Raw genomic sequence first — 22,729 nt, 5'->3', positions numbered from 1 at the left:
TTGCCAAAATTCAAAATCAAAATCTCAAAAAATTAAAAACAACTCTTCACTGGCATGGCTACTATGAACTCTGAGGGAAGGGGGGGGTAAGGCTTAACCCCCCCACACACAATGGAACATTAGACCATGTGCTTACCAGGAAGTTGACAATGAAAAATGCTTTTCAGCTCAGGATCTCAATCCGGTGCCATCCACCAAAAATACTAAAAAAAAATCAACTCTGGGCCCCATAACCCTTTTTGGGAATGTTAAGGAAGGTAGGAAAGGATACATAGTTTTGATATTATCCCTCCTCACTCACGCTAGTGAGTAAACATTGGAAGAAAGTTGCAAAGGGAATGTGCTCTGCTGCTTACTTGAGGTGGTAGATCATTTTGTTTACCTGGGCTCCATCATAACTAGCAAACTTTCCATCAGTGCCAAGCTGGACAACCACATTGGCAAGGCAGCTATTGCAATAGCTCACCTCTACAAAAGGGTATGGGAGAATGTGATGCTGACATCTGATACCAAGATGAAGGTCTACCAGACTTTTATGTTGAGCCTGCAGAGCAGCACAAGCTTTTGTAGGGTCCTGATCCAACTTGGAGGGTTTATTAACATCATACTTCAGTTTAGGAGTACAGGAAGACTAATTTCATTATCTGGCTCACATATCGAGTCAATGTGCATGCCTGCTATCCATCTTCACTATAAATATTTACAGGGAGTCTGGAAGGTATCTAAGACAAGGTCTTCATTCATTGTTGAATCTCTTCCCACCTTTTAACAGTGTCTTGCCCTCCACCCCAAAAGGGGTGGAGCTAGCCTTGATACCGAGACAGACTTGATCCCATGGAACAGCTAGGTTAGGTTGTGTTGTTTTGTTTTAATTGTCCTTTTCGGAGAACAAGCAAAAGAAAAAATGGATACACAACCACCATGAAGGAAGGCAGGAAGCCTAAACTTACTAAACTAAACATACAAATATGGTGAAAGGTCCGTATAGTTAAAGCTATGGTTTTCCCAGTCGTGATGTATGGAAGTAAGAGCTGGACGATAAAGAAAGCTGATCACCGAAGAATTGATGCTTTTGAATTATGGTGCTGGAGGAGACTCTTGAGAGTCCCATGGGCTGCAAGAAGATAAAACATATCCATTCTTAAGGAAATCAGCCCTGAGTGCTCACTGGAAGGACAGATCCTGAAGCTGAGACTCCAATACTTTGGCCACCTCATGAGAAGAGAAGACTCCCTGGAAAAGACCCTGATGTTGGGAAAGATGGAGGGCACGAGAAGGGGACAGCAAAGGACGAGGTGGTTGGACAGTGTTCTCGAAGCTACCAGCATGAGTTTGACCAAACTGCGGGAGGCAGTGGAAGACAGAAGTGCCTGGCATGCTCTCGTCCATGGGGTCACGAAGAGTCGGACACAACTAAATGACTAAACAACAACAAGAGGACAACCACAAGATAATCAATTCATTTTTTAAAATAGTTTTTTTGTAATATGCTACAACAAGGTACAGCACTATTTGAAGCTACATAACTGATCAAACCAATAGCACAGCATGCTGAAAATGAGATTGTGGAAAGAGAAGAATTTGTTTCATCAATAGGTGTATGCCAGGGAAGTATCTGAATATTGGTATAAAATGCGGATAACAAGGACTAGCGATAGAAAATGTAGCTGTTACTGTTCTATTGTCCTCTGTTCTCAGTTTGTCTACATAGATTATTGATTGCTGCAATTCAGTATTATTAAGTGCAATTCAATTGTTTTTGGTAAAAGAAAATGGAAAGAAATAAAGCAGTTGACATGATGCAGGTTAGCAGAAGACGCCCTGGGTCCATTAGACTGACACAAGCTCAATCCATACAGGAAAAAGCACATATTACCATGACATTTGCTTGGGGGAGAATTGCTGCTTCCCAGCAACTGCAGTTAGCAGTCCTGGTGCTGGGAAACCATGATTTACTGACAGCGGGAGCATTTGGTGAAGTGACATCATCTAAGCAGATTCCTGATGGCTCTACAGGCCGCCAGGGGAAAAGTCCATGTCCATAAAGGCCTTCTTCATCCATTCCTAATTATCTACCTATCCAGCTCAGACATTATCTGCAGTAGGATGAGGGTAAGATTAATCAGCGCTGAAATCATACAGTATTAAAATATGAACTATGTTCCCACCTTAATAAGATCTAGGTTCCCAAAGGAGAAAAGCAACAGCAGCAGCTGTTTGTACGCAACCGACAAACTGCCAACTGATTTGAAATGGGCAACCTCTTCAGCCGAGCCAATTTGAATATTGATTTCTTGTGCTGTGTTTTGCCCTCAGACTTCACACACCAAGCAATATCTTCTTCAGGTGGAGCATAGGACTCTCTTACTAGAAAAGGTGAAAATAATAATAATAATAATAATAATAATAATAATAATAATAATAATAATGTTTACACACATATTTGGAGGGAACTGACAGGAAATCTCTAGCCAGACTTTTTACAGAGTCCTGAATGCAGTCTAGAGGGTTTGATGGCTTTCAGAGCTAGTAATTAAAGTACCATATAAATGTGGTGGTTTTTCTTCAAGATGTTTTTCCACTCTGTGGGTTTCATTTTGCTGTGGAATAAATAGCGCCGGGAGGGGTGCATTCATGGATTCACACATTCCAGCCACCAAAAGGTTTAATTTCAACTTTAAAAGTCTTCTGTAGATTGTAGCTTTTGTCGTCACAAATGGGAAGCTCAGTAAGAATATATTTATCCTAAGCATGCTCATCCTAGCCTTGTGTCTGATGTAAAGTACTGGAATTTCTAATAAAATTAGAATGTGAGTCTTCTTTTTTGAGTTAGTTAATGATAGTAGAAACTGGAGATTGTCAGCCAGCCCCCAGCATGTCAGGGTAGATGCAGGGGCACTTCAAAACCAGTCATCCCCTATAAAATAGGTTTCTTTCATACTAACATTAATGAAAAAGCTGAATTTCCCCTTCCTTGTAAATTACAATGGGTGAAGGAAAATGGTGTCACAGATAAGCAGATCCTGTGGGCCTTATTCAATAAGTCACTAACTATTTTTTTAAAAATAATATTTTAATAATTTTTTTTAATTCAATTTTGAAAATTTAAAACACATTAACTTCAAATTCAATATATGTTTCTCTTGCAAAATGAACAAGGTGACTTCCTACCCTTACCTCTGTGGTGTTTTTATTCCCACCCATAATCTGCTGAATTATATGTCAAACTATATCTAATACACATTTCCTCTGTTACATTTATTGTCACTCTCAATCCACTGCTCATAATCTGAAATCCTGCCCACAAATTCATTTGACTATAGTTGTTTCTCAAATATTAAAAAAGAAGAAGTTTCCATTCTTCAATAAAAAGTTCAGCGCTTTGGTCTCTCACTCTTGGTGTCAACTTCCCCAGTTCCAATCAATCTGGCTAACCTGATCCACACACACACACACACACACACACACACACACACACACCCCACTCTCACACAGAAGCAAATTTCACTACAGCCAACCAAAGACAACCAACCACACTCTAACGCACCCCCAACCACTCTCACTACCAAGGAAATACAACAAGTGAATAGTAAGAGAATCCACACAAGTGACACTGACACAAAACCCCACACATACACTAAGTAGAAGAATAGAAGCAATGCCACCCCACCCCACCCCACTCATCATTCCCCCTCCCCCTCTTTCCCCCTCTTTTCTTCCTAACCTAACAATGTACAGTGGTACCTCGGGTTACATACGCTTCAGGTTACAGACTCCGCTAACCCAGAAATAATGCTTCAGGTTAAGAACTTTGCTTCAGGATAAAAACAGAAATCGTGCTCCGGTGGTGTGGCGGCAGCAGGAGGCCCCATTAGGTAAAGTGGTGCTTCAGGTTAAGAACAGTTTCAGGTTAAGAACGGACCTCCGGAACAAATTAAGTACTTAACCCGAGGTACCACTGTATTCAACACTAATGTCTCACAACAAATGAAACTGATTTGTAGAAAACACAACTTGGAAAAAGAGACAAGGCATGTATTTTTGTAAACTAATAAATCATATATATATATATATATATATATATATATATATATATATATTTAAAAACAACAACTTTCCCAGTTCCTCATAGTTCATTAGTTTTGCAGTCCATTCCTCTTCAGTTGGGACTTTTTCTTCCTTCCAATTTTGCACTTATAGGATTCTGGCAGCTGTTGTTGCATACATAAATATTTCAGTCATATTTTTGGGGTCATTTGTCCCCAGTATCCCTAGAAGAAAAGTCTCAGGGGGGGATTATCAATTATAACATCTTCATTTCATTATATATCATTTCCTAAAACCCCTTGGCTTTTTCACACGTCCACCACACCTGAAAGAAATGACCCTTTAGTATGCTTACATTACCAACATTTACTTGACACAGTCACATCATAGCCAGTTTATTTGGCGTCAAATACCACCTGTATGTCATTCATAGAGTTTCTTGGCCACTTAGTACTCTAGGAAGGTTCTTTGGGCATACTGGGCAGGCTTTGGTTGATATTTGACTTGTGGCAGGCATGATACATTGCAACCTTTTAAATCAGGGGTAGGCAACCTAAGGCCCAGGTGATGCCTTCTCAATCTGGCCCGCGGACAGTCTGGGAATCAGCGTGTTTTTACATGAGTAGAATGTGTGCTTTTATTTAAAATGCATCTCTGGGTTATTTGTGGCGCATAGGAATTCGTTCTCCCCCCCCCTCCAAAATATAGTTCGGTCCACCACATGGTCTGAGGGACAGTGGACCAGCCCACGGCTGAAAAAGGTTGCTGACCCCTGTTTTAAATCATTGGCACTTACACTGCTGATTCCTCTGCGTCTTCTCTCTCAAAGTGATATGAGTCCCAGTGGCACCTGGTGCTTATTGGGGCTGGTAGGCAAACGATGATAAGTGGAACCAGAGACAATGGCAGTCAGAGCCATCTAATTCTACTTTTGTCCCATCCGCCTTCCTGCTGCATTCTACAAGGTCAAAACTGAGACTGAAAAGGGGGAAGTTGGCAACCAGGGCCAGCCCCCTGGGTTGGCTGTAAGTCAGACAGACTGGTAGACTAAGGTTGATGGGGCAGTGCCCCATCCACCTGAATGGAGCTGCTGGATGTGGTGTAGTGGTTAAGATCAGTGGACTCGTAATCTGGTGCACCAGGTTCGCTTCCCCGCTCTTCCACATGCAGTTGCTGGGTCACCTTGGGCTAGTCACACTTCCCTGAAGTCTCTCAGCCCCACTCACCTCACAGAGTGTTTGTTGTGGGGGAGGAAGGGAAAGGAGATTGTTAGCCGCTTTGAGACTCCTTAGGGTAGTGATAAAGCGGGATATCAAATCCAAACTACTCTTCTTCTTCTTCTTCTTCTTCTTCTTCTTCTTCTTCTTCTTCTTCTTCTTCTTCCATCCCTAGTCCCTGTCTCCTAGCCAGGGTGGCATCTTACCTGCATCACCCAGACGCACAGCCTGCTCTCTCTAATTGCCTGTGTTGCTGAGCTGAGGCCCACCAATGGAGGAGCAATCACACGCATTTGGGAAAAATAAATATTTGCACACAATGATCTGGTGAATGGTTTTCTTAAAAGCCTTTCTGTGCTTTCTATTGCTAAGTTACCCGAGGAATGATTGATTGAGTCAGTTTGCAATGTGGATTCATGTTCTCCTCCCTATTTGCATTTATACTGGACACAAGAAGGGAGAAGGGCTCAAATAAGGTGCTTTTGATGTGCGTTGATGTTCAAACAGGCCCATAGATCAGGGCTGCGGAACCTGTGGCCTTCCTGATGTGGCTGGACTAAGGACCTCACCGTTGGCTGTGTTAAGTGGGACTGATGGGAGTTGGAGTCCAGCAACATCTGGGCGGCTTCCATAGAAACCAAAAATACACTAAAATATCACAGATTAAAAACTTCCCTGAACAGGGCTGCCTTAAGATGTCTTCTGAATGTCAGGTAGTTATTTATCGCTTTGACATCTGATGGGAGGGCGTTCCACAGGGCAGGCGCCACTACCGAGAAGGCCCTCTGCCTGGTTCCCTGTAGCTTTGCTTCTTGTAATGAGGGAACCGCCAGAAGGCCGTCGGCGCTGGACCTCAGCGTCCGGGCAGAATGATGGGGGTGGAGACGCTCCTTCAGGTATACTGGGCCGAGGCCGTTTAGGGCTTTAAAGGTCAACACCAGCACTTTGAATTGTGCTCGGAAACGTACTGGGAGCCAATGTAGGTCTTTCAAGACCGGTGTTATGTGGTCTCGGCGGCCGCCCCCAGTCACCAGTCTAGCTGGCACATTCTGGATTAGTTGTAGTTTCCGAGTCACCTTCAAAGGTAGCCCCACGTAGAGCCAGGCGAATGCCTCTGGGGAGAGCATTCCACAAACAGGGAGCCACCGCACTGATGTGCTACCTTTCTATGGGGTGGGAACTTCTGTTGTGAGAGAACATTCATTTGTGTGCTTTCCCCCTCCTGCGCACTGAAGTGGAACAGTCTTAGAATGATGGTACCACAAACCCCTCTCTGAACTGAAAATCTGGTGCTAGTATTTCCTATGGCAAGGGCGAAACTAGGCTTTATTTCACCCGAGTAAAAGACCCAGTTTCACCTGGGTCAAAGACTCCTCCCCCCAATTGCTTACACACAAAGGTTGGAAACCTCAATGGTACCCCTTGGAGGCTTCACTTGGGGCAAAAAACCCAGCTAGCCTAGGGTTAACAGACATCCCCAGTTCCCAGGGACAGTCCCCGGATTTGCAAATCTGTCCCTGGACAAATTCCATCCCTGGAATCTCCCCAGATTTGCAAATCTCTCCCTGGGAAACGTGGCAGCGGCAGCCTCAGCAGCCCGGAGCCAGCCTGGTAGCGCAGATGGCTCTGGCTGGCTTCAGGAGCTGCTTGCTGCCTGCTGCTGTGGCGCCCGCTATTTTTCCTGCACCACGGCAGCAAGCTGTGAGCAGCTCCTGAAGCCAGCTAGAGCCAACTGCACTACCAGGCTGGCCCCTCCTGGGCAACGGCCGCCCATCTGTGACCCCTGAGCCTCCACCGATCAGTCAAAACAAAGGGGGAAGGAGATCAGGGACGGCTCAGGAGTTATGGGTGGGTGGCACGCCATTGCCCAGTTTTTTTAAAAAAAACTCTGCGCATTTATGTTTCACAAGGTGCGAAAGAAGGCTTTGCACCTTTATTCAATATGCATGTTTGCTTGGGGTCAGGGTCATTCCCACTACTGACTTCCTGTTGCTACTCAGCTTCAAAAATAAAATAAAAAGTGTCCCTGGATTCATTGAAAAAAATCTGGTAACCATAAACTAGCTCCATCACCCCAAGCTACAGCTCTGCCTGTGAACATAACCTGAATTTTTTTTTTTTTTTGGGGGGGGGGAATCCTCCTGAGTAGCTTACAGCACAATTCCCATACACCTGCACTGAATTATGTTGCATGAGTTCAGTGAGGCTTAGTACCAGGTATTGCCTATAGGATTCTAGCTTAAGAGTAGGACCTACCCACAACCCTCTCCTTCCCCCTCTCCCCCCTCTTTCCCCCAATGTCTAAGACAACAGTGTCTCATACCAAATGTAAATGAACTGTGAAAAAGACTCTATGACTTCATAGAGGCAAGATATGTACATTTCCTTGCTTGCTTCTTTGTTTTATATCACACATTAAAAAATCTTCAATAAAAACTATTTTTAAATAAAATAAAATAAAAGACCTGTTAGCCAGGAAGTGTCTGATTCACAAACTCAGATTATCCACATCTAGGTGGCCTTAGATAAGCCACACTTCTGTCAGCCCTGACACAGATCTAATATAGTGATCACAGTACTAACTTAGCATACATGGTCTTGGTAAGGATAGAACTGAGATGAAACACATTGGACACTTGTTAGTGCTATATAAATGTTCACGTTTCTTATCATTAATATTATTATTAACAATTTCTGCACACACTTAAGTGGGTAAGCAAAATAATCTCTCCCTCATAAGTCCCTTATCATTTTGTTACATTTATATCCCATATTTCCTACTGAGAGCTCAAGGTGGCCCATATACTCATCCCTTCCTAGATTTTATCAGTGAAGCATAAGCCCCTTAATGCCAGGGTCATGGGTTCAAGTTCCACGTTAGACAAAAAGATTCCTGCATTGCAGAGGGTTGTGGATTAGATGGCCCCATGGGGTCCCTTCCAACTCCATGATTCTGTGACCCTGTGAGGTACATTAGGCTGAGAGAAAGTGACCAGTCTAAAGTAGACTTCATGCTCAAGGATGGAACTGAACCTGGTTCACAACACCTGAACCTAACTTGGCCCCCACTCCCTCAGAGGCGACCTCACCATCAACTGGGGCATCTGCCTCAAGTGTCAGATCCTGGCCACCATTGGGCCAACTGAGTAGGATTTACCTGAATGGACACAATCCACTGGGATTTTTTCCCTATGTAACCATCAATGGGATGCGGGTGGCGCTGTGGGTTAAACCACAGAGCCTAGGACTTGCTGATCAGAAGGTCAGCGGTTCGAATCCCTGCGACGGGGTGAGCTCCCGTTGCTTGGTCCCAGCTCCTGCAAACCTAGCAGTTCGGAAGCACGTCAAAGTGCAAGTAGATAAATAGGTACCGCTCTGGCAGGAAGGTAAACGGCGTTTCTGTGCACTGCTCTGGTTTGCGGCTTAGTCATTCTGGCCACATGACTCGGAAGCTGTACGCCGGCTCCCTTGGCCAATAAAGCGAGATGAGCGCTGCAACCCCAGAGTCGGCCACGACTGGACCTAATGGTCAGGGGTCCCTTTACCTTTACCTTTTAATCATCAATGAAACGACTGGGAATTGCACAAGAGCACTATGTTTCAGTGTTAAGGAAAAAGATCCACTGGTTTTATGGGTTATCCATCATGTTTACTGATGAGGAGCTGAGAATGCTGTTTGAATTTTCCACCATGGAATCCAAACAGTATGAGTCAGACCCTGGTCCAACCCAGACTCCCCCCCCCCCAAATGTACAACACTTGGAAAGTACTGGCACCTTGGAAAGTTTTGAAAGAGAACTTTAATTCTAAACACTTGTTGCCTTTTGAACACCACCTTCATAATTCTTAGCTTTGGAAATATCACTGTCTTCTAAAAAACACCACCACCAGGCTGATATAAATTTTGGAAGGAATACATACACAAAATTGGATTTGCTATTTAAAGAGAGGTTTTGTGGAATGCATTTGGAAATATTCTCTTTCAAGTTGCCTTCGGTATGTGCAGTAACAGATAATTTATTCACAATGACAGCCACGGGATTCCATGGCTGCCTTTTTAAAACCGAGCTCAAAGGTGTCAGATTTGTCACATTTATTTTGCTGAATTTGGAGCCAAAAAGAAACCTCAAATATTGGGCCAAGAGGAGGAAGCCATAAGGGTATTTTGAAGGCACAGTTCTTAAACAGAAGAGCTTAAGGGGGGAAATGGGGTGCTGATTCTGCAATACCATAAGCACATTTCACTGATTTTGATGAAAGTCACACCTAAGCAACTCAGCTAAGGGTGGTACCGCTAGTACATTAAACAAAGAAGCAAACAAGCCGGCAAGTCTCAAAACACATACACACAACTGATATAAATTAAATTGACTTCTAAGCAATTCAGCTTTGGGTTGCATCTTTAATAAGCTAAAATTGAAAACAAAACAAACCGTTCTTGGCTAAGTCAGGCTGTAAGGCTGTATTTCCAGCCATCCATCTTCATCCTCAAACGCTTACTGTAGCACCAAGTCTCGTGTTTCCTTCTGAGTAAACATGCTTAAGATAATTCTACAGGGTTACCGAAACCTTTTAGGGACTTATGTTAAAAAGTAGCAGTTTTACAGTGCAGCCCTTACACAAAAGTAAGTGTCACTGAGCCCAAGAAAATTTACTCCAGGCAAATGGGTATAGGATGGCAAGTTTGGTGTTCTGCAACATGTTAGAGCATTAGTGGTGGGTTTATAGCAGGCACCGGACTGCTTTTTCTTGGAGAAGCAGATAAAAGCAAGCAAGCAAGCAAAGATACAATTTCTCTTGAAAACAGCAAAGTAGAAAACAAGTTCTCCCTCTCAAGTCCTGTTAGACTGTGCCCAAAATAAAATAACTGGGAGGGTCGAAACGGCAGGTGGAATAAAACCAAATCTTCCTCCTTTTCAAAAACAATCTTAAGCATGCCTCCTTAGAGGTTAAGTTCCACTGAGTTCTATGATGTTTACTCCCAGGAAAGTGGGTATACGACCCTGGCAGTCTTTCTTTCTTTCTCACCTGCGTCAATACGCTGTTTGTCTAGCAACTTCTCTCCCACATGGCACGTGGATTGTTCAGCTGCGCTTTTCTTTTGCCCTCCGGAGGCTTAGAAATTAAAGCGCCAGGTAGAAGCAACTGGAAAGCGCCAGATCTAATGAACGCTTCCTACAATCTATCTTTGAGAAGGAAAGGAGCGGGCAGAAAAGGTGTTTGGTTAGTTTTTTCGAGTTACAGCTAGAGTGGATAAATTATCAGATGAGAATGATGCATTATTTCATAACGATAGTAATATTTATATATATCACATTATTATTATTATTATTATTATTATTATTAGTCCCTATTTTTATTTATTTTATTTAGTCAATTTATATACCTCTTAATGTAATAAAAAAGTCTACGCGATTTAAAAGAATATCAGCAGGGTTATTTGGGGTGGGATGGGATGGGGGAGACTAAGGCCGAGTCAGTGCCACAGTTCAGTTATAAGCCATCGCCTGGAACTGAGTAATTTAAAAAAGAAATTACTGAGCCAGGACATTTCTTCAATGCACTTTCTTAAAAAGCGCTATCTCACACCCTCTCTCTCTGACACACGTGCGCACATATACATATTAGGGTACAGTGCGGAATAGAGGGTGAGATCAGTTCCTCTTCTTAGGTTTGATGCATTCCGACATTTCCTCCCAAGCCTCAAAATCCCACGACTCCTCGATTTTCTTGAGGACTAGACGCACTAGTGCCACGCTGCTCTCATTGTCACACGATTCTTCCTCCCAGACCCACAAGGGGCACGATCTGAAATCCTACTGGCGTCATTGCGAAGGTTTAATAAGCGCTTATTTAAGTCTACAATCCTTTCTTGTAAAGGCCAATTTCGTGCAGATGCCTATTTGGAAATCTGTTGGGCTTATATCGACTTAGATGCTTGACTTAAATTGGATGCATTGATGGCTCTTTCATCTTTACTGTGACTTGACGTGTGTGTGTTTTGCATTGTTATCATTATCATTCCTACAGTTATTGAATTCCATTTTTCTTTCCTTGTTAATTTGTATGTGCTTTCCTGTTAAACTTGCATATATATGTGTGTGTGTGTGTGTGTGTGTGTGTGTGTGTATGCCCTCCATCGAATTTGGTGAGACTTCCCGTGTGTGTTGGATCTGGCTGCCTATCACTTCCCCTTGAACTAATTCCTCTTACAATTGCTTAACTTTGTCTAAACAGCGACCAGAGATCATTGTCCACTTCTCCTAAAACGAATGTCCACTTTTGCTGTTATTGATTGCGCTGCAGGCTGGCCTTTGGCGCGTATTAGCTTTCCAAGGCTTGATTTGCATCGGACAAGGTGGGGCGGCTCGCGTTAGCCTGAACGAGAACAATTTTCCTCAAGTATTGAGGTCTACTATAGCGCAAATGGCTAAAGTGCTAGGTTTGGGCACCCGACTCATTTGCAGGCTATATATTCCCATACAAGGAATGGGATGGTTTTCTAGTATAGATAGTCCCCACCATACAAGGATGGACGGTAGAATGGACACTTATTTACCTTCTTCAAAACTGAAATTAATAGGCAGGAAACTCACAACTTGAGGCATATTTTCAAGGGGGTGGATGTTGTGTGTTTTGCTGGAGAAAGGATAGATCTGCCCTTTTTAAATTTTAGATTTTGGCTTATAGATGGCACCAAGGCGTGGGGAAGGTTGGATCGTTTACTTGCTGACGCTAGTGGCTTGGATAGATACAAAAAGAATAAAAATAAATAGCTACACAATAGGGGGTTGTAAGTTGCGATGCTATTCGCATTTACCTTGGCATAAGCTCCGCGGAAGACCGCGGGGTTTACAAATGAGCGCGCGTGAGTATTGAGCTGCAGGAATGGTTTTTGCTCTCTCAGTGCGGCAGGTGTAGTTTCTGCAAAGAAGCAGACAGACAGACCGACGCGCACGCTAAAAACAGCAGCAGCAACAACACCCAAGCAGACATCTGTATAGCCAAAGATTTCTATAACAGTCATTGCAACTATGGGTGGGTAGGAGGGAACCCAGCTTGGAATGTATAGAGCATTCGACTGGCATTTAAAAAAATAGTTACTGTACTTAATTTATTTCTATTCCGCCTTTCCCCCAGAACCGGTACTCAAGGCGGCTTAATTCCTCTTTTAGACTCAGGTTCCTCTGAAGTAAACAACACCGCAGCATATTCGTAAAACAAAACAAAACAAAAGCTAAGGGAGAGGGAATTTGGGGCGCATCCCATCCAAAACTTGTTTATAGCTATTATATTTCTATACCGCCTTTCACCAGAAAAAATGGGCGCAGGACGGTTTACAACCAAAGAGCGTTAGAGAACGTCACACACCATAAGCAAGATCATTTTTTAAAAATATGGTGTTTTCAGTTTTTTTAAAATAACGATCGTTAAGTAGACAAAGAGCATAATTATTTATGCATTTCAAATATCTAATTTAACGCGGGGGTTCGTCCCAAATTCGAGTCCCTTCATTAGACTTAAATGGGGAAGGGATGGAGGTCTTGCTTTTTTCTTCTCAGCGCACCCGCGGAGGCGCCTGCGATGTCGGAGGCGCAGGAAAAGCGCAGCGCAGGGTAAGGAAGTGGACCCTTGCGATGGGATTAACGCACCAAGCCCGCAAGATTTTGCCCGGTGAGTTGTGATTTGCTTTTAGTGCTAGAGTCGCCAGCAAACTTTACTGCCAGTTTGGACTGCATGCAAGAAGCGGGTGGGGATAAGGACTACTGTGAAAACTGTATCCCTCTAAACCTCTCAAACCTTCTAAATCTCTCAAATCCACATCCTGGAATATTGAAGAGTTTGCCTTTAAATTGCTTTCAAGGTGGCATCTCTATGCATCACCCCATAAAATGCCATTTATGAAGAAGCAATGGTGGGGGGGCACTAATATTTGGAAGACGTGTAGCAAAACAGGCTCGTATATCGGTTGGAGGAAGCGTGTGTTACGGTGCAAAGATATCGGGTGAAAAATACTCGTACCTACGAAGCAACTTACAGAGCTTTCAGTCCCCCTTTGATCCTATCAGAGTCTTGTTGGGTTTGGTGATCAGAGAAGCGATAATAATAAAAGCTACAGAGTTCCAAAATGGAACAGCAAAATACGAGGTGGGAGGGTGGGGGGAGAGATAAAAACCTTCCTACTATCCAAAGGTGGTATGATAAGTTTTGGGGGGAAATATTAACAAGATATAAAACCTCACAATAATTACAGGCTACAGCTAATTCAAATTGGATTATAGTTTTGTAAGAGCTTGATGCCAGGTTCTCAGATTCTCACTCGAGGCTCTCCTCTGAGTACTTTTGCCGTGGAAGGTGGGAGAAAAGAGAGAGAGAGCCTTTTCCGTGGTGGCCCCCATTGCAGAATATCCTCCCCACAACGATAAAACTGGCACTGACACTACAATCTTTTTGGGGACGTTGTTGCTGTTGTTGTTGATCAGATTTCTTAGTAGCTTCTGAAGGTCTCCAAGCAACTTTCATTTAAAAACATAAAAGCTAAAAACTTTTTCATACAGTTAGGCATTTTGATGTTTCATTACTGTGTTTTATCCTGGCATGATTTGCTTAGTCCTGCCCACTGTATACCACTTTGATCCCCATAAGGATGAGAGGAAGTTTAAAACAGGTATTAATTAATTAACTAATTAATTGTGTGTGTGTGTGATTGACTCCATAAACTGGATATACTTTAATTCGTAGAATCAGAGAGATTCTAACTGAGAGAGAGCACACACATAATTTCAAGCTTTGTAATTTTACAATAATGTAATATTCAACATTAAAAACAATTAAAACAAATTGGAATAGGATTTACTGAATTATTTTATACATGTATTCAAGCAAACCTTTTTTTAAAAAATACTTCTAACCATTCCTCCTTGTTTTTATTTATGTTTATTGGTGCTTGTTTGCTAATTTATATTCCTTGGTCATTCTAAATTGTGCCCCACAGAAGAAGGATTGTGTATTTCAAAATATAATGAGGAAATGTCTGAAATAAATAGATTTTTTTAATACATAAAGAAGCAAATTCCTTTTTTTTTTTTTTTTGCAGAAATATATTAAAATGCAAGATTTGATAAGCCACTTGGAGGCCGAAACAAACCCTCATTTATCCTAGACTTTGCAAATTGATCTTCATTCTCAACGCTCTTTGGGTTGGTTCATAGAGGCAGCTCCTCATGGGAATCAATGGGCAAGTTTTCTCTTCTCTGAAGGAACACACTAAATAGCTACATCCTGAGAAGAAAACAGAATTTTGTGGCCCCTTTAAGGTGAATTGATTGATTGTGGCATAAATTTTCATGGATTCCCAAACAGTTCATCATGAAGCAGACCCAGAAAAGCTACTGCAAAAGTAAATCGATTACTTTTTAAGTGTTTGGGTTTCGTATTTTTTTGGCAGCAGGCAAGAATAGCTACCTCTCTGGAACAAGAAGAAAACAGGTGCTGATCAGTCATTTCCCAGAATGCTAAATAGCAAACTGTGTTTGGTGGCAGTTAGGGATGGGGGAGGAATTTGATTCAGCTTTCATTTAAAACCCAGTTCAAGAAATTCGCAATTTCTGATACAACAGGAGAACCTAAACAAGGCCATCTGTCAAAATTCACACTTGTCTGAATTTTGCAACGCATTTGTCCAGTGTTTACAAAACAGCACATATTAGGGGGAAATGTGCCTAAAAATGAAAATATTAGTAAAAAAATAATGTACTATGTTAGGAGAAATTGCTTGAAAAAATGTTCACCAAAACACCATACAAAAATCTGTTTATTCGTAGAAATTAACATGCTGAAGAATTTTTAAGAGGATTTTAATTTTTTTTAAATTTGCAAATTGCTGCAGAAACATGGAGAACTGAGTTTCAGACTGGAAAATGAGAAATTGAGCAAACCCAAACTGACAGATCATTCCATTCCTAGTGACAGTACTAGGGGTGGAAAAACAGAAAACTCAAAGAGTGAGCATATGAAAAGCATATTTCCTTTGAGTCAACACTGGGTTCCAGCAATGGAGGATAAGAGGGTGATATACTTGTCTGGGTGCTTGCAGCTCTGTGTTACTGATGTGCTTTAAAAATCATGAAGAATACCAGATCTATGGGCAAAGGCTTGGAATCCTACATAACCAACCAAAGCTCTGACATTCTTAAAGCACCTCTCTTGCTTCTTTAGGTTGGAAGTTTCACCGATGGCAGAACTACATCTCTTTAGCAGCTGTATGGCAGGCAAAGATTCAAATGAGCACTTACTGTTCCCAACCACAACCCTGCGGAAAGCCATCTAATTACTGTATTTTTCGCTCTATAAGACGCACCAGACCACAAGACGCACCTAGTTTTTGGAGGAGGAAAACAAGAAAAAAAATATTCTGAATCTCAGAAGCCAGAACAGCAAGAGGAATCGCTGTGCAGTGAAAGCAGCAATCCCTCTTGCTGTTCTGGCTTCTGGGATAGCTGCGCAGCCTGCATTCGCTCCATAAGACGCACACACATTTCCCCTTACTTTTTAGGAGGGAAAAAGTGAGTCTTATAGAGCAAAAAATACGGTAATTTGATTTTGACCTGTTTTTAGGAGGTAATTTAATTATTGTTTGATTTTATACTAATGTTATATATCTGATGTTAGCTGCCCTGAGCCCGACTTCGGCCGGGGAGGGCAGGATATAAATAAAAGTTTATTATTATTATTATTATTATGGCTGGTTTCCCACCATCAAGGAAAAGGAGAGACGAGGACCAACTTCAGTAGCTAAACGCCTGCCTTTCATGCATCTATGAATATGTGTGTATGGTTTTTTTAATGTACTTTTATTAAATATTTTCTTAGTTTACAAAAGTATGTGCTATGTCTCTCTCTTTTTCCTCCAAGTAACATTTTTTACAGATCAGTTTCATTTGTTGAGACATTAGGAAGAAGAAGGGGAAAGGGGGTGGGAGATGGGGGGGGTCGGGTGGCAATGTTTCTATTACACTTAATATATGTGGAGTTTTGTGTCAGCGTCGCTTGTGCAGGTTCTGTGCTATTCACTTGTGTTCCTTTGGTGGTGAGAGAGGTTGGGGTTGGCCTAGGGTGTGGCTGTTTGTTTGTGATTGGCTGTGGTGATCTTTGTTTTCATGTGTGAGTGGAGTGGGTGAGTGTTTTGGATCAGATTAGCCATATTTATTGGTATGCTGTTGGTGGATTTTTGTCAATGTCTTGTTGGGCAGTGTATGTGATAAAGGGGAGCCATACTGGGGTGAAGGCATCTTCTTCTATTTGTCCCCGTGTCAGTTTCAGTTTATTGGTTAACTTTTCTAGTATGTGTGTATGTTTGTGAGTTTATGTGAATGTGTGCACATATCCGCATTCACACAACCGTTTCCTCCTTCCTGCCCTTTGCCAGGTCCAGCTATTCCCACTGGCATGCAGCCTCCACCCAACCAGGGCTTTTTTCCAGCCGGAACTCACTGGAACTCAGTTCCTGCACCTCTCAGGTAGGTGCCATTGCCATTGTAAGAGAACGAGGTTCATGACAAGTTATGGCACCTCTTTTTCTAGAAAAAATAGCACTCCACCCACCCAATCACCACATGTCATCGCCAGGGGCCAAAAGGTTGCCCAGTCTGGTCTTTTTGTTTTTTGCTTTATTCATTTATTTGCTTTTTAAAAATTCATTCGTAAATTTGTTTATTTTTATTTTTCAGATAACAATACAAAAAAGAAGGGACTACAACAGAGAGCAACCCCTCCACCCTACCATGCAGAAATACAGTGCACAAAATTAGTAGCCTTGGATAATAAATTTATTTTGCTTGTTGGATAAAGGTGTCATTCCACAGACTCCCGTGTGCTGCTGGTGGTCTGTAGCCATGCTCCTTTGATGTTGCGTATAAAAGCAAACTATACCAAGCTGAAGAAGGAGGGTTTGATTTTTTGCCTCTCGGTTTTTCCTCGCATGCAAGTGCTTGGTTTGTTCATTAAAATTAGGTTCCAAAGTTGTAAAAATCGGGCTTCAAAAGGTCTATATTCAAAGTTCTCCAGAATTTAGCAGTGCCAAATCTTGCTATAGTCATTAAGTGAGTTAGAAGGTTTTCTTGTGCCTGTGTTTGACTTAAGCCCTAGGATCCTTCCTAGAATATGTGATCAACAGAATCTCTTCTGTTCCCTTTTTATTTTCTTATCAAGATAGGAAATTCTCTTGTGCAAAACACATTTCTCCTTCCACAGTTGTCAACCAGTTACTGTAGAGAAACTGCCTCCAGTTCTTTTCTTTTTAAAAAAATAAATTTTATTGGTTTTAACATATAAATTATAAAACATACCACAAAGCTTCACCCCTTATACAATCTTTTTTTGACTTCCATCAGCACCTCTGATGATCCACCATTTTAACCACTTTTTATGCATTTCTTAGATTCATAATGCCTTTAATTATCTTAGCTAACCGTCCTTCCTCTAATCCCTTTTTGCAATAGTTCCAATAATGCTCCTCACAAAACTTCTTGCAAACCTACAAATGTAGTCTGATCATCACAAATACTTTTCATATAAAATCTGTAAATTTACTCCAGTATTCTGTGAATTTCTGGTCCTGCCGATTAAGAATCCTTTCTGTTAGTTTATCTAGTTCTGCATAGTCCATTAATTTCATCCTCTATTCTTCTTTCGTCAGTAATTCTTCTTGCTTCCATTTTTGTGCCAATAATATTCTTGCTGCCGGCCTCCAGTTCTAGAAATTAACACCAATATTTGTGTGACTGGGTTGTGACCAACACTAGACCTGATGAAGTGAATAAATTGAAGTTAGTAAGGTCCTTGAATTTCAGTGAGTTTACTCTAAGCAGAACTAGCATTGGATCACTGTTTTTAGAACATTTTAGCGGTTTTAAAAACCCCATTGTTTCATTATTGATGTGTTTGCTACCTTGGGCTCCTTCAGGAGGAAGGGTGGGATATTAACGACTAATTCAATAATGCGACTAATTTTTTTTAAAATGAAAAAAACACATCGCATATTTGATATTGTTATTCCTCCCCACTTTTAACCCCTTTCCACATAGACTGACAAAGTCCGATCGTCCTTTCAGGTAGTCGTGAATGAAGAGTGACCTTCCATTCCGAACTTTGCTTTTACAAGCCAAGGCTGAGAAATAATAATGTCTCAGGAGCACTTTCTCCACGGGGGAAAATGATGCACAAAAATAACGCGGAACAAATGTCCCAGACAGCTCAGAGGGGTTTCAGTTTATTTGCAGGGCCCTTTAAGAGGTTGACAGAGGATATGTCAACAGGGCAGGTGTATGTATAGTAGCCAGCCAGACAAGTAAAGAATTTTAAAAGGTCAAAGGGAGAAGGTTTCAGTCGCTTGAAGGCACACACCCATCATGTACCTCTTTGTTTGCATGGAAGAGGGGAGCTGTATGTGTGCATGTGCGAAAAAGAGAGAGACTGGGGGATGGAGTAACAAACACTTGGTTCTGTGGGCATCTCTTACTAAGGTCTGAAGCCAAGGATATGTCTCAGTACAGTGGTACCTCGGGTTACATACGCTTCAGGTTACATATGCTTCAGGTTATAGACTCCGCTAACCCAGAAATATTACCATGGGTTAAGAAGTTTGCTTCAGGATGAGAACAGAAATCGTGCTCCGGCGGCGCGGCAGCAGCAGGAGGCCCCCATTAGCTAAAGTGGTGCTTCAGGTTAAGAACAGTTTCCGGTTAAGAACGGACCTCCGGAACGATTTAAGTACTTAACCCAAGGTACCACTGTAGTGTGCTTGAGTTCTAGAATATGTGTGGGTCTTTTGAGGATGTGTCTTCCCTTCGCTGCTAAATAAACACAGTCTGACCTAACAAAAAATAAAAGGCCAAGGCATGATAAGAACATAAGAAAAATCCTGGTAGATCAGCCCAAAGGTTCACTGAGTCTAGCATCTTGTTCTTCAATTGACTAACCAGATGGCTATTGGGAAACCTACAAAGAGGGCTTGAGTTCTGAATTAGGCCAGAATTTGCAGAGTAACTCTGTGGTGGTGTTTGTTACATTGGCCTTCACCGTGGAAGTGTTGGTCGTGATGATATCTGATCCAGTATTTTCTAGTATGACAAACCGAGCTGACGAAGGATGAATCTTTAGAACTAACGGGCAAATTCACCAAGAAGTTGCCAAGGTCAAATTGCATTCAGGCAAAAGTCTCCAAGTGTGCAAATACTAACATTTTAACAGCACTAACCAATATAATTAAAATCAACCCGAGGATTAAGAATTGTAACACAGGTTTGTTTTTCTTTTAAAAAATGGAATCCAGGGAGGAACTGGGAAATTCCGAACCTTTCAATCTGGCTTCTGTTCAAAGAAAATGGATAGAAAGGGTTCTCAAAGCCAGAACTGTTAAACATATAGGAAAACAGCTTTGATGGAGATGAATCACCAGGGCTTTTGCAAGAGGAGCTCCTGTCTCACTAAACTTTTAGAATTTTGTGTGTGCGTGTGTCAGAAAGCACATTGCTAAATGCAACCCTGGAGACCTTTTATGATTGGGGTACTTGCAAAAACTATTTGGCAACATCTGTCACCATAGGACTCAAAGTGAATTTAGAGTAGTAATAGGTCAGATCCTCTTTCTGAGGATCAGGAAAATCCAAATTAAATGGGGAGGAGGAAGTGCGGACTGTCTCTCTGATGAAGATGACATCACATGGAAAACAGTGGAAAACAGGCACACATGGGATGCCCTTAATCCACTGTAAACAGCAGTGTGAACACACCCTTGAAGGTTGGATAAAGAAGACAGGAGAGCTGCTTTTAGTCCCTGGTCTGAAGGTCCCAACCCATGTTCCATGCTCTGAATCGACAAAATTTCTCAACCATTTCATGGGCGTCAAGGCTGCTATTCTGGATGACAGTTATCTATTTTAAAAATTACTTTAGATGTACTTAAGTGCCCTTCAATAAACTCTAATTCACATTGAATGGAATCACAGGGAACATTAGTACCGTTGATCAAAAAGCAGTTCCCAGTGGGGTTTCGAAATTGAAAATAAGGCTATTTGGGAAGAGGAATCAGACTGTGTAAGAAAATCAGGGGAGAATTAAATTGCCACTCTCATCAGCTGATTCTCCCCTGCAAATGCACACCCACATTCGGAGTATTTGTAAGGTGGTTATAAACACATAGTATAGATTTTTGTGCCTTCTTCACCATGTTGATTGACACAACAATACACAGCAATTTCTTCAAGTTTGTTATGCTTATTTTCTGAAAGTCCCTCTTCCTTCTTCCACAAAATGATTGAAGGTGCAAAAGCCAGTTCCTGTGTGTGTGTGTGTGTGTGTGTGTGTGTGTGTGTATCTTTCCACCCTAGCTATTATGAGAGATGCTTACCAAGGTAATTTTGCCCAAAGACACCACCTTTTCATTTTTTGTTGTTGTTTAGTCATGTCCGACTCTTCGTGACCCCCTGGACCAGAGCACGCCAGGCACTCCTGTCTTCCACTGCCTCCCACAGTTTGGTCAAACTCATGCTGGTAGCTTCGAGAACACTGTCCAACCATCTCGTCCTCTGTCATCCCCTTCTCCTTCCCAACATCAGGGTCTTTTCCAGGGAGTCTTCTCTTTTCATGAGGTGGCCCAAGTATTGGAGCCTCAGCTTCAGGATCTGTCCTTCCAGTGAGCACTCAGGGCTGATTTCCTTCAGAATGGATAGGTTTTATCTTCTTGCAGTCCATGGGACTCTCAAGAGTCTCCTCCAGCACCAGAATTCAAAAGCATCAATTCTTTGGCGATCAGCCTTCTTTTCATTTCATCAACAAGTTACGACCTAAAAGTTGCACCTATGTACCAAGGGAGTAGGGCAGATCTGGAGCTGTTTCACAGGTCTCTGTCAACCACTTCCAACAGATGTCGTCTGTCATGTGGCCCCTGGAAAGTCCCCACACAAAAAATATGGTCCTTGGATTGAAAAAGGTTCCCCACGCCTGAGGTGATGTATGGGGCCCATTAGACGGTGCTGTGTCCAGGCCTTCAAACCTGGAGCCAATCCTGAGAGAACACGATTTCCTTGCTGGCCTTGGCTTCCTATCCCAGGCACAATTCAAGCAGCTAGTTTGGATTTTTTGGCATTATAAATAGAGGTGGATGAATCTGCCTAGGTCAATCCCTTAAATTTGGTTTGCCCCATTTCTGCATCTCATTCTCGTGTGTGTGTAACAATAAATGTAATAAAAGTGCATATTGCTAAAACTTCAATATAAGTAGCAATGTTCTGAGATGTATAAGGAAGGGTACAGTAATTTCAATTTTTTTAAAAAAAAATACACTCAAGAGTCAGAAGGAAATGACATCTTTGAAATTTTGTTCCCCATTAACATCTTATTTTGTTCCCTGTTAATGGTGAAAGATCAAGACCAAAATAGCTATTTAAAAAACAAACTCTGCTCTGAACTCTCTGCCCTCCTGACTAAAACTGGTCTCCATGGAGTAACTGAACTTTATCTGATGATTCATCCAGCACTGGATCCAATTAAACCTTGAAGCCCTGTTTACTAGCAATTTGTATCATGCCCGAAAGCTCTCATTTCCATGCTTTGCAAGCACAAAGGCTAGGAAATCTGAGATTCTGCACTCAATTCGAAACTGCCTGATGGTGACCTGGGCTGCTTAGCACACTATCTACCCCCCAGCCCAAGGCTGCTCAGCTAAACAAACTTTGAATATGCCTCACACATTAGCCTAACCCTCCTCACTGGGTTGTTGTGAGGTGAAAATGTGATAACATATTCACTGGAATTCCCCTCTGTGGTTGCTCAGAGAGCAAAAAACCATGCTACAGATAACCATGCCGACTACAAACAGTTTCTGTTATTTAGAGTGAGGACAAATCAACATCTGGGGTGTAGAAGATATGGTCTGAACACACCATCAGTGGCGTAGCACAGGAGCGGTTGCCCCGGGCACAAAATTGTCAGGAGCGCTAAATTTCAATACCCAGTGCTGCCTCAATACAGCTGTGAGCTTCTGTTTCTGGGCTCCATTGAAAACGGCTTCTCCATGCAAACCAGGAAGTGGCCTCTCTAGGCAATGGAACAACTTTTCCAATCTCCGTGGCTGCAATCAACTGGGTGACGCGGATGCTGTTAGGCTGTTGATTACACATGCATGCTCCCTCTGTTTCCCTCTCTCCCCCCACGTGGCCCTGGGCACTGGCAACCCACGCTATGCCACTGCACACCATCGGTGCCCTGAAAACAAATACTTCAGAGTGCAGCACATGGATGGCCCAAACTCAGGGCTTTTTTTTCCAGTCAGAACTCGCCAGAACTCAGTTCTGGCACCTCTCAGGTGGGCACCATTGCCATTATAAGAGAACAAGGGAGGAGTTCGTGGTGAGTCCTGGCACCACTTTTTCTAGAAAAATAGCACTGGCCAAACCATTCCTACC

The 22,729-nt window shown here is 42.3% G+C and overlaps 1 long non-coding RNA gene across 1 annotated transcript; it reads left to right on the top strand.

The window, feature by feature from the left end:
- The first annotated feature begins 2,317 nt into the window (after positions 1–2,317).
- Positions 2,318–17,113, top strand: LOC307201156. The gene is made up of 3 exons (XR_013832596.1): positions 2,318–2,376; positions 12,827–12,938; positions 16,994–17,113. It is a non-coding gene; the product is annotated as an uncharacterized lncRNA (long non-coding RNA).
- The last annotated feature ends 5,616 nt before the right edge of the window (positions 17,114–22,729 follow it).

Source organism: Podarcis cretensis (genome assembly GCF_951804945.1).
Source record: "Podarcis cretensis genome assembly, chromosome: 13".
Lineage (NCBI taxonomy): Eukaryota > Metazoa > Chordata > Lepidosauria > Squamata > Lacertidae > Podarcis > Podarcis cretensis.
This window is presented reverse-complemented; position numbering and strand designations above follow the sequence as displayed.